Source organism: Panthera leo, chromosome D2 (assembly GCF_018350215.1).
Source record: "Panthera leo isolate Ple1 chromosome D2, P.leo_Ple1_pat1.1, whole genome shotgun sequence".
NCBI lineage: Eukaryota > Metazoa > Chordata > Mammalia > Carnivora > Felidae > Panthera > Panthera leo.
This window is the reverse complement of record NC_056689.1, coordinates 66,872,076-66,889,517: the sequence shown is the minus strand read 5'-3', so window position 1 is coordinate 66,889,517 and position 17,442 is coordinate 66,872,076. Positions and strand designations below refer to the sequence as shown.

Sequence of the window (17,442 nt, the reverse complement as noted above, 5' to 3'; positions counted from 1 at the left end):
TAGTCAGCATTCTTGATTTCAGCTCAGGTCATGATCTCATGGTTCATGAGTTCAAGCCCCACATCTGGCTCTATGCTGACAATGAGGAGCCTGCTTGGGATTCTCTCTCTCTTCCTCATTCTGCCCCTCCCCCAGTCACACTCTCTATCTCAAAAGAAATAAATAAACTTAAAAAAAAAAAGCACAAACTGTTCTATCCCTAGAGAAAAAGATTTCCTTTGGGACCAAGTGTCTTTAGAAGTTAAAATAAATTCAAGGTTTTACACAACATATTAAATCCCTTTAAAACATAAAGATGTAAAGCAAGACATCAAACCCTTACTGCAACAAGGTTTATTCTAGTCATCAAAGAGATTAAATATGGAAATATTTAAAAGTGAAAGAGGAAAATAATGACAACCATCAAGTTTATATAACAAGCCAATAACTATATTTTCACTCATAGCAACTTCCTACTCAGTATCTCTAAGTGGATGTTGAATAGACATTTCAAACTTATGTCTCAAACTGGACTCCTATTCCCTTTGCCTCCCAAATTTGTTCCTCCTGCAAACTTTTGCCTAGGCACCAAACCTTGGTCTCAAGTTTGACTCACATATACCCCACATCCCAGTGGGCAAATCCTGTTGGCTATATCAGCCAAAAATATCCAAAATCCAATCATATCTCACCACCTTTACCAGGCACATCATTTCTCACCAAGATTATTGCACCACTATGGTCTGGTGTCAAAACACAGCCAAAATAATCCTTGGAAAATCTATGTCAGATCATGTCCCACCTCTTCAAAGTCATCCAACAGCTTCTCAAACCCATCCCTCATTCTGTTTCATCTATGCTAGATGCTCTTGGGCCTCAGGGCGTTTTCCCTCTGCCTGACACAATCGTCCCCTTTATATCACATACATGCTCCTTACCTTTTTCAAGTCTTTGCTCACATGTCACCTTCTCAATGAGTGCTTCACCTAGCCATTATTTAAATTTGCCATACACCCAAACAATCCCTTTATTTTCATTCCCAGTTCTGTATCTCTCCATAACATTTAAACCAATACAGCACACAAGTTACTTGTTTCTATTTACCTTCAAGAATATAAACTCCATTAGGACAGGAGAGCTCTTCTGTTCTACTTATTGAATTCCCAAGAACTTAGAGCAAGGCCTGGCATGTATTAAGTGCTCAATAAATATTTGCTAGATGAATAAATGAATAAAAGGAAACATAAAACTGCTCAGAAAAGAAGAACTAAAAACAGAAGTCAGAAATATTTATAAGGAACCAATATTCCAAACATAGTAAAGATGGAATGGGAATAGAAAAACACCATTTTTAGAAAAATATGCCATTATGTTTCAACAGTTTGCTTTAGGAAAAAATGCTATCCTTGTTCACTTCATTGTTTTTGACAAGGTTGTATCCGTTGTCCATTGCCAAAGGCCTTTAGTTTCTGTGGAACTAAAATAAACTTTGGGGGACCTGGAATGATAATGTCCTTTTCTCAACTGCCACATATACACAGAGCCAAGGACTTTCATGGTTTTGGCCTTCCATTAGACCTATGCCCAGGACTTTCACACAGTTCAATCATAGGTTTCTTGGCCACCTTCCAAGTAAAACCACTAATTGGTGACTTTACCTTCCTTGGAAATAAACTCACAGAATCTTCAAACTGGAATGGATCTTAAGATGATCTATCCCAACCCCTCACATATTTTATAATTAAGAAAACTAAAGTGAAAAAGAAACAAAGTGACTTGCTCAAAATATCCTGAATACTTACACTAAGTAATTTTCAAAAAATAAGTGACAAGCATTACAAAATTTAAGAGAATTCAAACACTTGGAACAAATCCTCTAAAATCCAAAACCAGACTTTCTTAACAAAAACTAAGTAGAAATTATATTTCATAATATGAACAACTCTATCCATAGATTAGATTTAAAAGATACAACAGAGCCATCAATAGAATTACACTCTAGTATTTGGCAAAGTACATAATGGACAAATTCGGATTTTTTTAAAAAAGGCACATCTCTTCCCCAAAAGAGGCTTTTCTTATTCAGTGTTAGAAATGGTGAGAATTTGGGGCACCTGGGTGGCTCAGTCGGTTAAGCATCCGACTTCAGCTCAGGTCATGGTCTCAGCGTTCATGGGTTTGAGCCCCACATCGGGCTCTGTGCTGATAGCTCCTGATAGCTCAGATTCTGTGTGTCCCTCTCTCTCTCCCTCCCCTGCTTGCTCTCTGTCTCACTCTCTCTTGAAAATAAACAAACATTAAAAAAGAAAAAAGAATTTTAAAATGATGAGAATTTTAAAAAAAATTTTTATGTTTATTTATTTTTGAGAGAGAGAAAGAGTGTGCATGTGTGCAGGGAAAGGCAGAGAGAAGGGGACAGAGGATCTAAAGCAGCCTCTGGGCCCCTTCTCTGTGCTGATAGCATAGAGCCTGATGAGGGGCTCAAACTCACAAACCATGAGATCATCACCTAAAACGAAGTCGGACACTTAACTGACTGAGCCACCCAGGCACCCTGAAATGATGAGAAGTCTTCTTCCAAGTACCAATTTCCCTAAGCATTGCTTCAAAATAGCAGTATTAGGAGGTTTCTATGAACCAGTCATTTTCACATCAGGTTCACGAGAACCAGGTTTCACGTCAGGTTAACTTTCACCACCACTCTCTCCCTCTCATCCCTGCAATACTCTAATATACCTCCTAGGGAGGAGTGTCCTTGGCACTATTTCTGATAAGAGTATACTGTAGCCTTTATGTGCTTTACAGTGGGAAGACATTGCGAACCACTATTATAAACGATCTCCCATCATACTAGAGAAAAAAAAATATTTTCATGGACAGTAATTTTTTGCCAAAAATTCTTTCCATACCCTGCACCTAATGAAGTCCTATCCTGTCTTTCAAGGCCCACCCTTGTTCTCTTTGCTGGAGATTTTTTCTGACCACTCCATCTATGGGGCTCCTTTCTTGACCAGATGACCTATAGCCTTTGTTATCTGTACCTGTCATTCAGTATTTATCACACACGGGCAAGTAACATCTTTTGTGCTGTCATCTTAGTTGTTGCTGACCTTTCCTACATTTGACTGGAATGCAGAGTCAGAATCCAAGGAGTTATGGAATTGATGTTCCCGTGGGGTTTTCTGAAAGGCAAAGCATAATTCTCTTACATACGAAAGGGAAGGTCGTCTTAAAGGAGTGACTGGGTTTAGAATACACAGCACAACCATCACTGAACTACAATTTTAGAAGCTTTTGGTTATACTAAAACAATGATTCCCAACCCGTTAAAGTAATCAAGATATTTTAAGGTCAAAATAGGTTTTAAAAGCCAAAACCACATTCAAAGAGTAGGTATTTCTCTTAATTGAGAAAATAATGCATTCAAAACTATTGGTACATATATTAGAGGTACGGTACTCAGAGCACACTTGGTATGGGAACAATTTGTTCCCCCAAGATCTTGATTGGCACATGGTTGAGTTTTATTGTGCTGTGGACATGGGGTATTACTACAGTACTACTACCTAAAAATATTTAGAAGCAAAATACAGAAAGACAATTAACACACCCCTCCCCTCCCCTACAGCACCCCCCCCCCAAATCCCAGCATAAAACCCTTCTGTAGCCAACCCCTCCTCCCATGAAGTAGCATATTTTAAGCAACATGAAACAATTCACTGTTTCAAATTTTTCTTGTGGTTTTAAGTTAATAATATAGAGAAAGGAATAAAGAAATGAATATTTTAGATAAACCAAATAGCAAATATTTGAAGGTCTATTTTACATACTTCCTGATCTTTCTGAAATTTCAATCCTATTTACCCATTTCATCACCCTTTTAAAAAACAAACAAAAAACTACCAATATTTTCCAGCAGAGGCATAAATACTATTCTGATCTTGGTTCAAGTCTTTGTGTAGTCACCAACAAGAACAAACTTAAATAAATGAGCAGTATAGCATCCTGTTTAAAGCAGTCAGCCCTGGACTCTGCCACTTATCAATGGTATGAACTTGGGCAAGTTACTTAACTAAATTCCAGATAATTTATGTAAAGTGCTTAATATAATCCTTGGCAGGTTTTAAGGGCTGAGAAAAATGGTTACTGATTAATTACATAGGATATATACCAGCAAAGATATTTTAATTTCAAAGCTTCCTTTCAATTCATATTGTCAAAGTTCCTTCTTGTCTGGCTTTGACAGGCCTATTCCAGGTATCATAATCCTATAACTGGTTTTGTGACCTCTAGCTCTACCCATGACTACTATCACTGACAGTCTCTGGAAGTTAGGACAAACTGGACAGAACAATCCAGGAGGCTCCTTGAGTAAAGGAAAACAACAAAATCCACTCTGAAACAGTGAAATCACTCAAGCAGGAATAGTGCCTTAGAAATGGAGACAAAGTAAAAAGAAACGAAGACAAAAGGGCAAGAGAAAAAAATAATTGAAATATTCAAATACTCTTAGAACCCTTACCTCCAGATAAACAAGTGATTTCTCTGATTTTAGGCCCAAATTTTAAACAATATCATTGTTGTCTGCAGAAGCCATCAATAAGCAGAACTACTAATGAAATATGCCTCATTAAAATAATTTTCTTTACCACTTTTGATTTAATAATGATTTCATCATTGCTAGACTATTTTTTAATATAAAGTCTCAACAACTTTTTGAACTTTCTCCGTTCCCACGCAATCCAACAAATGGTGAATTAGTTCTTCATCATGGGTTTAGGCCTCCTGCTGGAAAGTATAATTAAAATTAGGGAAGCAGCAATTCCACTTAGTACTAAGATCCTGTCGAATTCTTCAATGAAGCTCAGTCTGGTTTCTTCAGTAGCCTGGAGAGTTCTGTAAGAAAAACTTGGGGCTGCTCAACGTGATGCTGGCCATTCAGTAGATGGCACTCTTCCCTTTGAGCCCAAATTAAACAAGCTCCAAGAAGCATGTTTTGTGACAGTCAGGTGTGATACAAAACAGGGTTTCTCTCTTCAAAGCACTTAACGATAGTCACAATCCCGCCAGAAATGCATTCATCAAAAGCTGGTGGTCCAACTAGACACTTTTAAAGAGCCCAGAGAAATTCAGATTATATAACATCAAACACAATATAAAATCAACTAACTCAAGTGATTACCAAGTAACCAGCTTCTCAGAGCCTTCACTACATCAAGCAGATATACTGTTCTTATTCAGGTATAAAATGTTCCTTTCCGATTACTTTCTACTCTAGAGGTGACTGTCTTTCAGTGGCTAGTGACCAAATCATTGTCTCTCTAGTATTTTATTAGAGTATTTAATAATATTTTAGAAAACTAGGATTTTTATCATAATCAACATTCACGAAGACCAATAAAAGATGTATTTCTTTCATATTACTTTCAACGTTTTGGTTAAAAATAACTTTCAATACCAACTTAAAAAGAAATAGCCGAATACAAAATTACTGTAGATTTAGTTTTGCAAAAAGGTGTTTAAACAGTATGGGTTTATGATTCATTAATAATATGTATCTTACTTTAACACATAATGGTTTCCAACTATTACCTGACAAGGTTTCTCACACTTCTGTTTGAGATCTTTTTTTGAAACTTAAAAAACTGACAGTTGGGGAGAGCAATGGAAGGAAATTCCTGTTAGCGCACTCTAGCTGAAAGCCAAACTTTTAAGGGATCAGATACGAATCACCTTGAAAATTCCACCTTTCTCTAGGAGAGGTAAAACTCAGTCCCGGCAATAAAAGTCAGAGGAAGGCAAGGTAAAACAAAACAAAACAGCAACACAGCAACAACAACAACAACACAGTTTAAAAGTTAAAGTGAGAAAAAAAAAGCTGGGGGAGTGGGACAAACAACAAGACCAGTACATCAACTCCACTGCCAATCTTTTTCCCCTTTCCACTCTTATCTGTGCTGCTCATCCTATGCACTTAAGGCCATTCACAACTCCACTTGAGCTGTGACCATCACCCTTCCCCAACCACTTCCTTAGATAGTAAGAAACACTGCCCTGATAGAATCTTTTCATGTACTAATAAGACAAATGAGATTAGAAGTGACAATGCAGCTAACAGTTGCTGGCTCTACTTTCTGAAGGATTAAAAATAGAGTGTTCTTAAAGAGTCCCTGGAAAGGACGTGATCCCAAAATACATTTCTTCAGACACTCCAAGTAAGCCTAATTATCTTCTCCATGAGGATATGGAGTAAATCCCCCCCCCCTTTTTTTGCTATGGCATTTAGTCATTCCAGCAGATCAAAAGATGACAGCATGAGAATATTGTATGGTAAAAGGAAGAAGGAAATGCTATCCTTGTACAAGATAGCTGAGCCATTGTGGAAGAACGTCACAGAAACATTGCTGATGGTGACAAATTAAAGGCACACACCAACTCCCAAGATACTGAAAAACTCAGCACTTCTCCAACCTGATTGCTTTTTCTACATTGTTGGAATTCCAGCTCCCCTAGGAGGCAACCAACAACAGCCAGGAGCTTAATTAAACAGACTCCTGAATTCATACCTTCCCTTTTCCAAAGAGGTAAGGGGATAAGGGAGTAAAAAAAATATATATATATATTAGAATAAATTTAAAGGAGTATGAAAAATAGCACAAAGTAACAATTTCATGTATGTTACCTGGAGTTAGAGTTCCATCTTGTTTAATGAATCACTTGCCTTAATGTCTACTTGCCTTAATGCACCTTGTGAGCACCAGAAGTTTTTTTTTTTTAATTTTTTTTTAAGTTTATTTATTTTTGACAGAGACAGAGTGTGAGCATGAGCTGGGGAGGGGCAGAGAGAGAGAGAGGGAGAGGGAGACACAGAATCGCAAGCAGGATCCAGGCTCCAGGCTCCAAGCTGTCAGCACAGAGCCTGGCGCAGGGCTTGAACTCACGAACTGTGAGATCATGACCTGGGCCAAAGTCGGACGCTTCACCGACTGAGCCACCCAGGCGCCCCCACCAGAAGTTTTATTAATATATACAGTGCACTTCTTGAGACATTGGTTTTAAGAACATTATGTCATTTGTCCTTAAGCTTCCAAAAAGTGTTTTTACCGTTGGCTGGCTAGTTGTAAGAAATTTTTATCCTGTGGAAACCATGTGTGTGTACTGCATTAAAAGGGAGTTTCATCATCCCAGGTTCAAATTGTGGCCTTGTCTGAGGAGGTAGCAATCTTAAATGCTAGCTAATGTACCGCCTATACACCAGTATCCTCAGGCACAGTTTCGGACAATTTGAAACAAATAGTTCCAAAGTTCATCTTATACCTGGGAGTTACAACTAAGCTTTAACTAATGCCAACTTTAAAAAAAAATTTTTTTTTAACCTTTATTTATTTTTGAGACAGAGAGAGACAGAGCATGAACAGGGGAGGGGCAGAGAGAGAGGGAGACACAGAATCTGAAACAGGCTCCAGGCTCTGAGCGGTCAGCACAGAGCCCGACGCGGAGCTCGAACTCACGGACCTTGAGATCGTGACCTGAGCCGAAGTCGGACGCTTAACCGACCAAGCCAGCCAGGTGCCTCAATGCCAACTTTTAAAAACAAGTAAGTATAAAGTATATGGTGGCAACGGGGTTCGGTTTTACATCAGATAAAAGCTCAATTTACATCTAAACTCATTAGCAGATGTAACTATATGTCAAAGCCTAGACATCTTTCATAACAACAGTTCAGCTTTGGCATAGTTAGAAAACAGACTATACTATCTTCCTAAGAAGGAAATCTACAGTAAACTTTTTAATGTCGAAGATGGGTTTCATTCATTTTATAAAATGGTGATCATGGTACCACTTTTTGGGTTATGCTAGATAACACTGAAAGCCACATTCATTCTTTAAGGTTTCTAGGATACTCATTAAATTGCTCTTTCAGTGTAGTAAGTAATGTCCTAGAAACCTGAGATTATTAATGCAGCTTTTCAAAGGTATCCAACAAAAATTAGTTTAAGGAAACAAGAGACTTCTGATTCTCGTTATCTGTACTATCATCTAAGGCTTCAGAGTAAGTTAAACAGTACCATCTCAACATTCAAATAGGTTTTCAACTGTGCAATTCATTTTGAACTGCATTTTGAAACTTGTCCAGATATAAAAGATTATTAAAATACACATGACATAAAGAGGTCACAAAGAGCTCACAAACCTTTTTTTCCTCCGCTTAATTTTAATTAACACAAAATTAATTTTCAGTTAAAATTGTCCAATGCATACTGCTGACACTCAGATTATGTATTGCATGAATTCCAGGTGAATAATTTTTTAACTTTACATGAAAGGAAGAATATCCCCCAAGTAGGACGGTTACACACATGTGTGTCCATAGCCAGTGACAGCCAGATGAAAAAAATAATTAAACTCATCTAGTTATTATATACAAGGGTAACCGACATGTTTTCTTTCAAGTCAACGAAAGACTTCTAACCTGTATGATATGGAGGATTCTCAATACATACAACCCATTACAGTAAAAATTACAGATTGTCTTGGCTTTTGGCCAAGAGAGCTTAGTCACTTGCAGAACCTGAAAGACCTCATAATAATCTCATCTATAAATATGCTGGAGGGGCACCTGGGTAGCTCAGTTGGTGAAACGTCCAACTCTCGATTTCGGTTCAGGTCATGATCTCACAGTTCATGGGTTTGAGCCCTGCATAAGGGCTCAGAGCTGACAGTGTGGAGGTTGCTGGAGATTCTCTCACACTCTCTCTCTGCCCCTCCCCCACGCATGCGTGAGCTCACTCTCACTGTTCTAAATACACTTAAAAAATAAGTGGACTGGAATGGACCCCAAGATCAAATGATAAACCATTAACACAGAAGACATGAAAGAAAGTATTAGGGCACTCATTTTGAACCTCGATAGGACAGTCTACAACTCCTCAATTTTATTTATTTATTTATTTATTTTAACGTTTTTATTTATTTTTGAGACAGAGAGAGACAGGGCATGAACGGGGGAGGGGCAGAGAGAGAGGGAGACACAGAATCGGAAGCAGGCTCCAGGCTCTGAGCCATCAGCCCAGAGCCTGACGCAGGGCTCGAACTCACGGACTGCGAGATCGTGACCTGAGCTGAAGTCGGCCGCTTAACCGACTGAGCCACCCAGGCGCCCCAACTCCCCAATTTTAAATGAGGTGTCTGTTTAAAAGAATAGGGCTCTAATTAGACATTTAAGACTTTTTTTCTATTCAAACTCTACATATTTAGTATTTCCAAAGGATTTGGAAACAACCCTGAACATTAATTCTAGCCAAAAAATGTAGTGCTTATTTAGATGAGAAACAGTAACCTGTATCTTCAATATAGCTTGAGCTTCCTTAATTCAACATATGCTTGTTTTAAAACATTTTTTCCTGGGGCACTGGGTGGCTCAGTTGGTTGAGGGTCCAACTTTGGCTCAGGTCATGATCTCACAGTTTGTGAGTGTGAGCCCCCCCCCATCGGGCTCTGTGCTGACAGCTCAGAACCTGGAGCCTGCTTCAGATTCTGTGTTTCCCTCTCTCTGCCCCTTCCCTGATCACGCTCTCTCTCCGTCTCTCAAAAATGAATAAACATTAAAAAAAAATTTTTTTCCTAACTTTATGTTTCACTAAACTGTCAAAAAAAGGACTTTTCAGTCCTCTACAGTAATTCCTTTTTTTTTTTTTTTTTTAAAGTAGGTTCCAAGCCCAGCATGGAGCCCAATGTGGTACTTGAACTCACAACCCTGAAATCAAGAGTGCAACACTCAACTGACTGAGCCACACAGGTGCCCCTACACTAATACTTCTAAACATTACTTAAAACAGCTCCTAATTTGGGTTATGGTTTATGTGCCTGACCTCTCAATTACACTGGTGAAGCAGCAACACACAATTCCTTGAGGAATGTGACAAAGTATAAGCCACAAGTTATATCTTACAGCTAATTTTAGAAGGCATCTGAGGGGATATGTAGAACAAATTTAAGTTAAAATCCATCTTAGGTTGGTATGTTGTTGATAGTCAGAAGATCAGGCCTACTGATTTAGATACTGATTAGAACCAGAATCTCTCCAAGGGGAACTAGTGCCTCTTGGGCCTGGTGGGGCCCAACACCTAGTAAATTTAAAAAAAAAAAAAAAAAAAAAAAAAAAAGAGGAGAGAGAGACACACTTTAATATCTTTAGTAATTAAAAAGATAACATACTCTAGCTCAAATCCCAGCATCCTAGCTAAACATACATTGTATGAATCAAAAGAATCCTCTTCCAAAGTCAAAAGGTGATTCTATTTAATGCAGATTAATCACCACTCTTCATATTTAAAAACCTGGTGGTGTTAACACAGCAAGTTGTAGCTAAACAAGCACAGGCGCAGCTGTAGTCTTGGGAACACCGCGAAGGCCTTTCAATGATTTGTAACTACCATTGCAAGTATTAATAGCAAGGCTCACTCCAGAGTCACACTCTGGGTTCAGAACCAGCCTGGAGCACCTAGTAACTATACTCCTTGGACAAAATACTTAAACTTTCTATGTCTCTTTAGTCACTGGGTTGTCATGAGGAATAAGTAAAACATATAAGACTGGTGCAGAGGTAGAGGAAATAAATATTAGTAGTTACAAGTATTTGCTGAGTCTTCACTTGCTAGGTAGCGTAATAGAACCACCAGGAAGGAGTCATTTTCTATACTAACGATGGTAAACACAAAGCACTGAGAACCATACTATATTCTAAACACTTTACATAATACCACTCGGTTAAGGTTCTGATTATCATTCCTTAACACTCTACAAACTGAATTTGTTCACAGATGGGTTTCTATGCTTTTTATAGGATTTCTTCCCTCAATACAAATGCTTCTTACACCCTGATGACACGCATAAATGCTGCCCAGTACTGCTAACCACCTGCTTTGCAACAGAACAGATTAAACAGCTAACAACCTATATAGGCTCAGGTGTAACCAAAACAGACGTGATACACCTACTTTAGGAAACCTCACAACTGCACAAGTTGGGCCTCACCTTGAGTCTAAACTTTAGGATTGCGTGTGGGAGCTGAAGCTATGTGCTCTTAGTCTCAAAGACATTCTGGTTGTACAAAGACCAAATCCACACTTTAAACATCACTGAGTGGAGCTCATGTTATTCCCAGTACAACATTATTGAAAAAAAGGGGCCAGAAATAGCAAAGTTACAATATAATTTTCTCATTTTTAGGATGTAAAACCTACTTTGAAAATACAATCCTTCTAGCATGAAAATAAATATTTCCCAGGTGTTTTATGATCACCTGTCATGTCAGATGTTTACCAACATTTCCTGTTATCATACATGTAAATATTGGGACATACTGAATGTCCCAAAAAACAACAATCTCAAGAGTTCTTAAATAATCTTTAAGGGGCGCCTGGGTGGCGCAGTCGGTTAAGCGTCCGACTTCAGCCAGGTCACGATCTCGCGGTCTGTGAGTTCGAGCCCCGCGTCAGGCTCTGGGCTGATGGCTCGGAGCCTGGAGCCTGTTTCCGATTCTGTGTCTCCCTCTCTCTCTGCCCCTCCCCCGTTCATGCTCTGTCTCTCTCTGTCCCAAAAATAAATTAAAAAAAAAAAAAAATAATAATAATCTTTAACATTCAGGGCACCTGGGTAGCTCAGTAGGTTAAGCATCTGACTTCGGCTGAGGTCGTAATCCCAGTTTGTGGGTTTGGGCCCCACATCAAGCTCTCTGTTGTCAGCACAGAGCCTACTTCTGGTCCTCCAACTCCCTCTCTCTGTCTGCCCCTCCCCTGCTTGTGTGCTGTCGCACATGTGCGCTATCTCTCTCAAAAATAAACAAACATTATGGGGTGTCGGGGTAGCTCAGTTGGTTCAATGTCTGACTTTGGCTCATGATCTCCTCCTTTGTGAGTTCAAGCCCCATGTCAGGCTCTGTGCTGACAGTTCAGAGCCTGGAGCCTGCTTTGGATTCTGTGGTCTCCCTCTCTCTCTGCCCTTCCACCACACTCTCTCTCTCAAAAATAAACATTTTTTAAAAGTTTCAAAACTAAATAAACATTAAAAAAAATTACATTTAACATTCAAAATTGATACACCACTTTTTCTTTAAAAACTATTACCAACATGCCAGTATTTGAGGTTGATTTTAAGAGTGAACTCTTCAGGGGAACCTGGGTGGCCCAGTGGGCTGGCTAAGCATCTGACTTTGGCTCAGGTCATGATCTCATGGTTCTTGACTTCAAGCCTCACGTCCGGGTCTGTGCAGACAGCCCAGAGCCTGGAGCCTGCTTCAGATTCCGTATCTCCCTCTCTCTCTGCCCCTCCCCTGCTCACACTCTGTCTCTTTGTCTCTCTCTCTCAAGCTCTCTCAAAAATAAACACCTTAAAAAAAACAACAACAGTGAACTCTTTGAAAAGTTGAAGCATTAAATGTAGTGGCTTTTTTTTTTTTTGGCCCTCCCTGTCCAAAATTAATCTACTCAACTTAAACAAAAGGAGTTAGAAGGCAATTACAATGCAATCAAGATTTAGAGACAAAAAAACTTTACACATATGCTCCCAAAGTTTAAACTTAACCGTATAAATGTGTGGGGACCATACCTTAATCACACAAATTTTTAACAAACATCTTATTTTAACGACAGATTACACTGCACTCTTAGTCTCTTTAACAATACCCTCTTTAGAAGTCTTCTGAAGTCCAAATTAGGATACACCAGGCATGATGCAGAGGCACTTCATTCCAGAAAAGCAACCACTTCACGCTGCTAAATCTAACATGTTGTATAATTTAACATAAACACGGACACACGTTTATGTAGCTGGTTCCAACCCCAGAATCTTATCAACTCGCTCACCAAACTCAACTCGCTCATATAATCCCAACTCAAAACCTGGCTAAGTGAAATTCCATTTTTCTCCTTACCACTACAGTGGTCGATTGCAACAGCACACGTGCCAAAAAATGAGTGGTTTTACTACGCTCCCATTTTAAGCGGGCACCTACTTGCAATTAAATCTCTGCAACAAAAAAGTTCACCTGAGGCCATTCTTGCCAATTTAATGGAGGCCTAGTTTCTTCTACCTGTCTCTGTGGTCTTGCCTCAGCTATAGGATACTTCCAAAGAGGCTGGACGTGCCCCAAACACCAGCAAAGCGGACCCACTGCCAACTCTGCTTGTCACCCCAGGCAGGAAGCACAACCTAACGTGTGAGCGTTTGTAGGGGTGTGTGTGCGCGCCGGAGGATGGGGACGCGTGGATCACAGGAGAAAGGTAGTTGAATACTTTCAACTTGTAACAGAAGTTTTTTCAATGAGGAAAACAAACCAACATTCCTTCCCTTACCTCCCTCCACCTTTTCCAAGTGCAGCAACCTCCCACCCTCCGGGAGCGCACCTTCAGGGCTAAGGTTCCCAAATCACTGACGCTTCAACTAGCTCACAATTTTCAGAACGCCTCACCCTCTCCAGGGAAACCAGAGGGCGCCCTAGAATCGGGCCCACCCCGCGGCGCCCCAAGGCCCTCCCCCACAAATCTATTCCCCTCGCACCAGCCCAAGGCTCCCATTTCGGCCCCCGGGCGGGGGCAGAGAGAGATTCACCTGAGGCCGCAGGAACATCCAATAGGAAGTCCCATCGGCCCCGCAAGCCGCGCCGCTCCAGCCCCCGCGAGACCCCCTGGAAGGGTCCCGCACCCCAGCCCGCGCGGGCGCCCGCCGTCCCCGCCGGGAGGAGGGGCTCAACGACGGCGCCTTCTCTCCCCTCAGGATTACCTCGCAGCTCGCTTCGCGCAGCGGGCTTTGTGCTTCCCTTCCTCCTTCTCCGCGGCCGCCGGGACTGCAGCGGCCGCTCGATCCACCGCCGCCGCCGCCTCTTAAGCGCCGCGAGGCTCCAGAGGGGAGGGCAGAAGGGGAGGGGGCGTGAGAAGGGAGGGACCTGGGCGCCAAGCACTCTGCAGCAGGAAGCGGCGACACCTGGGTCGCGATGCCTTTGGCTCTCGCTCACAGTTTTTAAAAAAATAATTTAAACCCCCTTCCTTCCCCTCCCGCCACTCGCCCTGGCGACCGTTACCGGCGGGCCGCTCGCGCTCTGGCGGGACTGGCCAAGCGCCCCCGGTACGTCCTATGACCACGCCCCCTAAGCCCCGCCCTTAGGCCCCCAAGCGCCCCTGGCTCCGCCCCCCAAAGGCTCGCCCCCGCAGCCCCCAAACGCCCCCGGTCCCGCCCCTTGGGCCCCCGAGCGTCCTAGCCCCGCCCCTCGGAATCACAGGATGTTCTGGGCCCCGCCTCCTTAGGGCCCCGCCCCTCGCGGCCCCTACGGCCCCTCTCGAGCCTTGGCTCCGCCCGCTGCGGCCCCCTCCCCGCCCTCTAGCACCACATCTGTGCAGCCGCCGCCGCCAGGACCTACCGGGCGGCCGGGCCTCTCGGAGGGCCTGGCGCTAGGCGGCTGCTTGGCACCTCTTCAACGTCCTCCTTTGGCTTATGCAGTTCCGATCCGTGGCGTCCCCTGAGGGTCGGAGGGGGAAACGACCCCGATACGGAAACCCGAGTACCAGGAGGAGGAGAGGCACCTCAGAAATGTTGCCCGCCCTAACCTGAGCGAGCCCTCCCCGTCCCAAGGCTGAACCGCCGCTTTCTGTCAACCTCTGCCGCCTACTCTGGCTGCTGGGTGTTGAGAGGGAGGCCACTGCTGAGGTTCGACCTCCGCACGCCCCCCATAGGAGGGGCCTAGATTTTCTCAGCATGCTTGCCTATTGGGCGCTTCCTGCCCACCCCCCCCCCCCCCACTCACGTCCACAGAGGGGCAGGGCAGGGGTTCTCTCAATCCTGCTCCACTTGGACCAGTGGAGGGTCTTCACCCCTACTCTGGCCCCTGGCCTTGTGACCTTATAAGAGCTGACATCATGGAGGGGAAAAGTCGAGGGAGGCAGCGCCAGCCTTGAAAATGAATTCGGGGCTGGGTAAACTTTTGCAACGTGCAGTAGCAGGGATGTGGATCCATCCACAGGTGACACTGAGCCCCCCAACCCCATCGCCCAGACACGTTTCTCACCCTAAGCTATTCTCGAGACAGACCTCCCAGTAATGCATATCTTTTTCTGCCACCTACGACTGGCACATCCCTCCCTCACACGTGTCCTCCACGGGCACGAATCCACTCACAAGCACACCCCTCCAAGCGCCATTCCGGTTATTCATGGTCCCTTGAGTCAACCCCACCCTACCAAGCAGAGCAAACTTCATTCCCCACCCTTATCTCCCTTGGTTTCCAAGGCACTGGCGACAGTCCACTTCATTTCCTTCCTCCTCTGCAGACTCTTCTCTTCCCCCTCAAATACTTCATGCCATCCCCCTCATCTTCATCCCCTCCCTCTTCCCTAAAAATGTGCTAATTAAAATGTAGTTTCCTCTTCCCACATATGAAGTGTGGAAAATGAATCTTGTGTTGGCACAAACTGTGATTCATTTATCCTCATTTTCTCTCTCCACTGGACTAAGGCTATAGAAATTTCAGTCTACCACCATCTCCCATCTGCTCAAAATCTAACCATGCCTTATGATTTTTAAATACCCCTAAAGGATCATGGGGAAGGCTTCCTAACTTTGGGGAGAAAATATTTAGAAAACGCTCAGCCTGTCATTTTATTTGGCATTTAAAAATATCTGCAGTATTTGAGAGAGAGATTGGGAGTGGCTGGATGTTTTCTCGCATTTATAAAGCAAAAAATGAAAAGCTTTTGCATGCATCAAGGTTAGCCTTTTAATAAATAGCAAAAAAAAAAAAAAAAGTATGTTAACAGCACTTATCAGACAATAGTCTCCAGTATATACAGCATTTGCCAGTCACAAATCTAGACACCCCCCCTCCCCCCGCAAAGGAAGACAAATTAACATAATCCATTTCAAGCATGTCTGATGAGCAATCTTTTCCAGGATCATTCCCTTTCCCACAGTTTCTGGACAGAACGGATAAAAGATCGGCTCACCTGCTGAAGATGCAAGGCTTTCTTGCGTCCAGGGTAGTAGACGTGTGTGTCTTCTGTTCTGTAGGTGTGGATTCTGCAGTGCTGCACAGAAACCCACTGCAGCCACAGACCGGCAGCTGCAGCTGCAGCGGCAGTGGCGGCGGCGGCGGCGGCGGCGGCGGCGGCAGCAGCAGCAGCAGCAGCTTCTCCCAATGCTGAGTAGTAAAGTGTGTGACTTAGCAGAGACTCCCCAGATACCATTAGGCGCTTACTTATAAAAGAGGAGGCGGAATCTTTCTTAAAGGAATGGGTTTTGTTTATCCTCTCTACTATTGCTTCATAAGAAGCAGAAGCAGGGACTTTTTGGGACTGAGTAAAGCGGTGCAGCTGTGGGAGGTCAAGGTTAAAATTAACTGGACTGATTTAGTATGAATCAATGAATTGCTGGGAGCATACATTAGTTTTAAAGAGCCCTAGTAACTTCAAACATCGGGGTCTATGGCAAAAATAAAGTGGTGTGCCTGAAAACTGGTTAGTATTTTGTGCTAATATTTAATTTACAATCATTGCGCTAGAATGATAACTGAATAAAAAGAAGTTACTAGCATTTAACACAAGTATGCCAAAAAGAATAATAAAATGAAACATTTATGTGACTGGGAGCAATGGAGTCAAGCCTTCTAACACTTATAAGGATACCTGGAATTTCAGTGAATGTTGATATTAGAAAACATATTATTGACAGATTTCAGTGTGTACTCATGTTATAAAAAAATCACAGTATTATTTATAAAAATACTGAAAAATATATCTAAAATAATTCTGGACCATAATAGCAAAGCACTGTTATTTCAGTGGCAATTCAAAAGTCAGCAAAATTAAGAAACTCATAGGTAGACTAACTTACTTTAAATGCATGTGAATCTACTATTTAGACTATTAAAATATGATGCGCCCATACAGGATGAACTTGATAGTCTACATTATGACTTTAAATTTTATTCAATAATTAATATGCCTTGATTTAAGCATGGAACAGCTGTGATTATTTTCTTCATAAGTAAATGTAGAGGTGTGGTTCATAATGTGAATAGAGAAAAATATGGAAAATGTTTTGCCATTGATTTTTCTTTTCAGGGCCTTTGCTGGGTGCGTATGTGATCTTGAGGTAATAAGTAATCTTATTTGATCCTTCGTTCCCTATTTTGTAAAATGAGGAAGTTGGGTTGAAATTTTCCCTTAGCATTCCAAAATACAATGATTTTATGACGTTTATATGCTTATATTTTTTGTTAATTTAATGCAAGTGTGTCTCATTCTAAATTACTCTTCATGAAAACTTGGATTAAAAATAAATCGTTATTTTAAACGTATAACCAGAGTTTGTTATTTATTGCCATTTGGGGAATTATTTTGCAAATCAAATAATCATTATTGTAAAATGAATAAACTTAATTTTATCTGACTTAAGATTTTGTATCTAACTATG

The 17,442-nt window shown here is 41.8% G+C and overlaps 1 protein-coding gene across 6 annotated transcripts in view; it reads right to left on the bottom strand.

Annotated features, from left to right (window-relative positions):
* ADD3 (adducin 3) overlaps positions 1 to 15,994 on the bottom strand; it is a 123,226-nt gene extending 107,232 nt beyond the window's left edge. Inside the window, exons 1-2 of one of the 6 annotated variants that reach the window (XM_042909168.1) lie at positions 13,762 to 14,084; positions 3,090 to 3,161 (exon numbers count right to left, since the gene is read on the bottom strand). The gene's annotated coding sequence lies outside the window, so the exon portion shown is untranslated. Of the gene's footprint in view, positions 1 to 3,020; positions 3,162 to 13,334; positions 13,351 to 13,761; positions 14,086 to 15,974 lie in introns of those variants that run through there. The other 5 variants (XM_042909169.1, XM_042909172.1, XM_042909174.1 and 2 more) reach the window with 5 other exon arrangements.
* Positions 15,995 to 17,442: the final 1,448 nt, after the last annotated feature.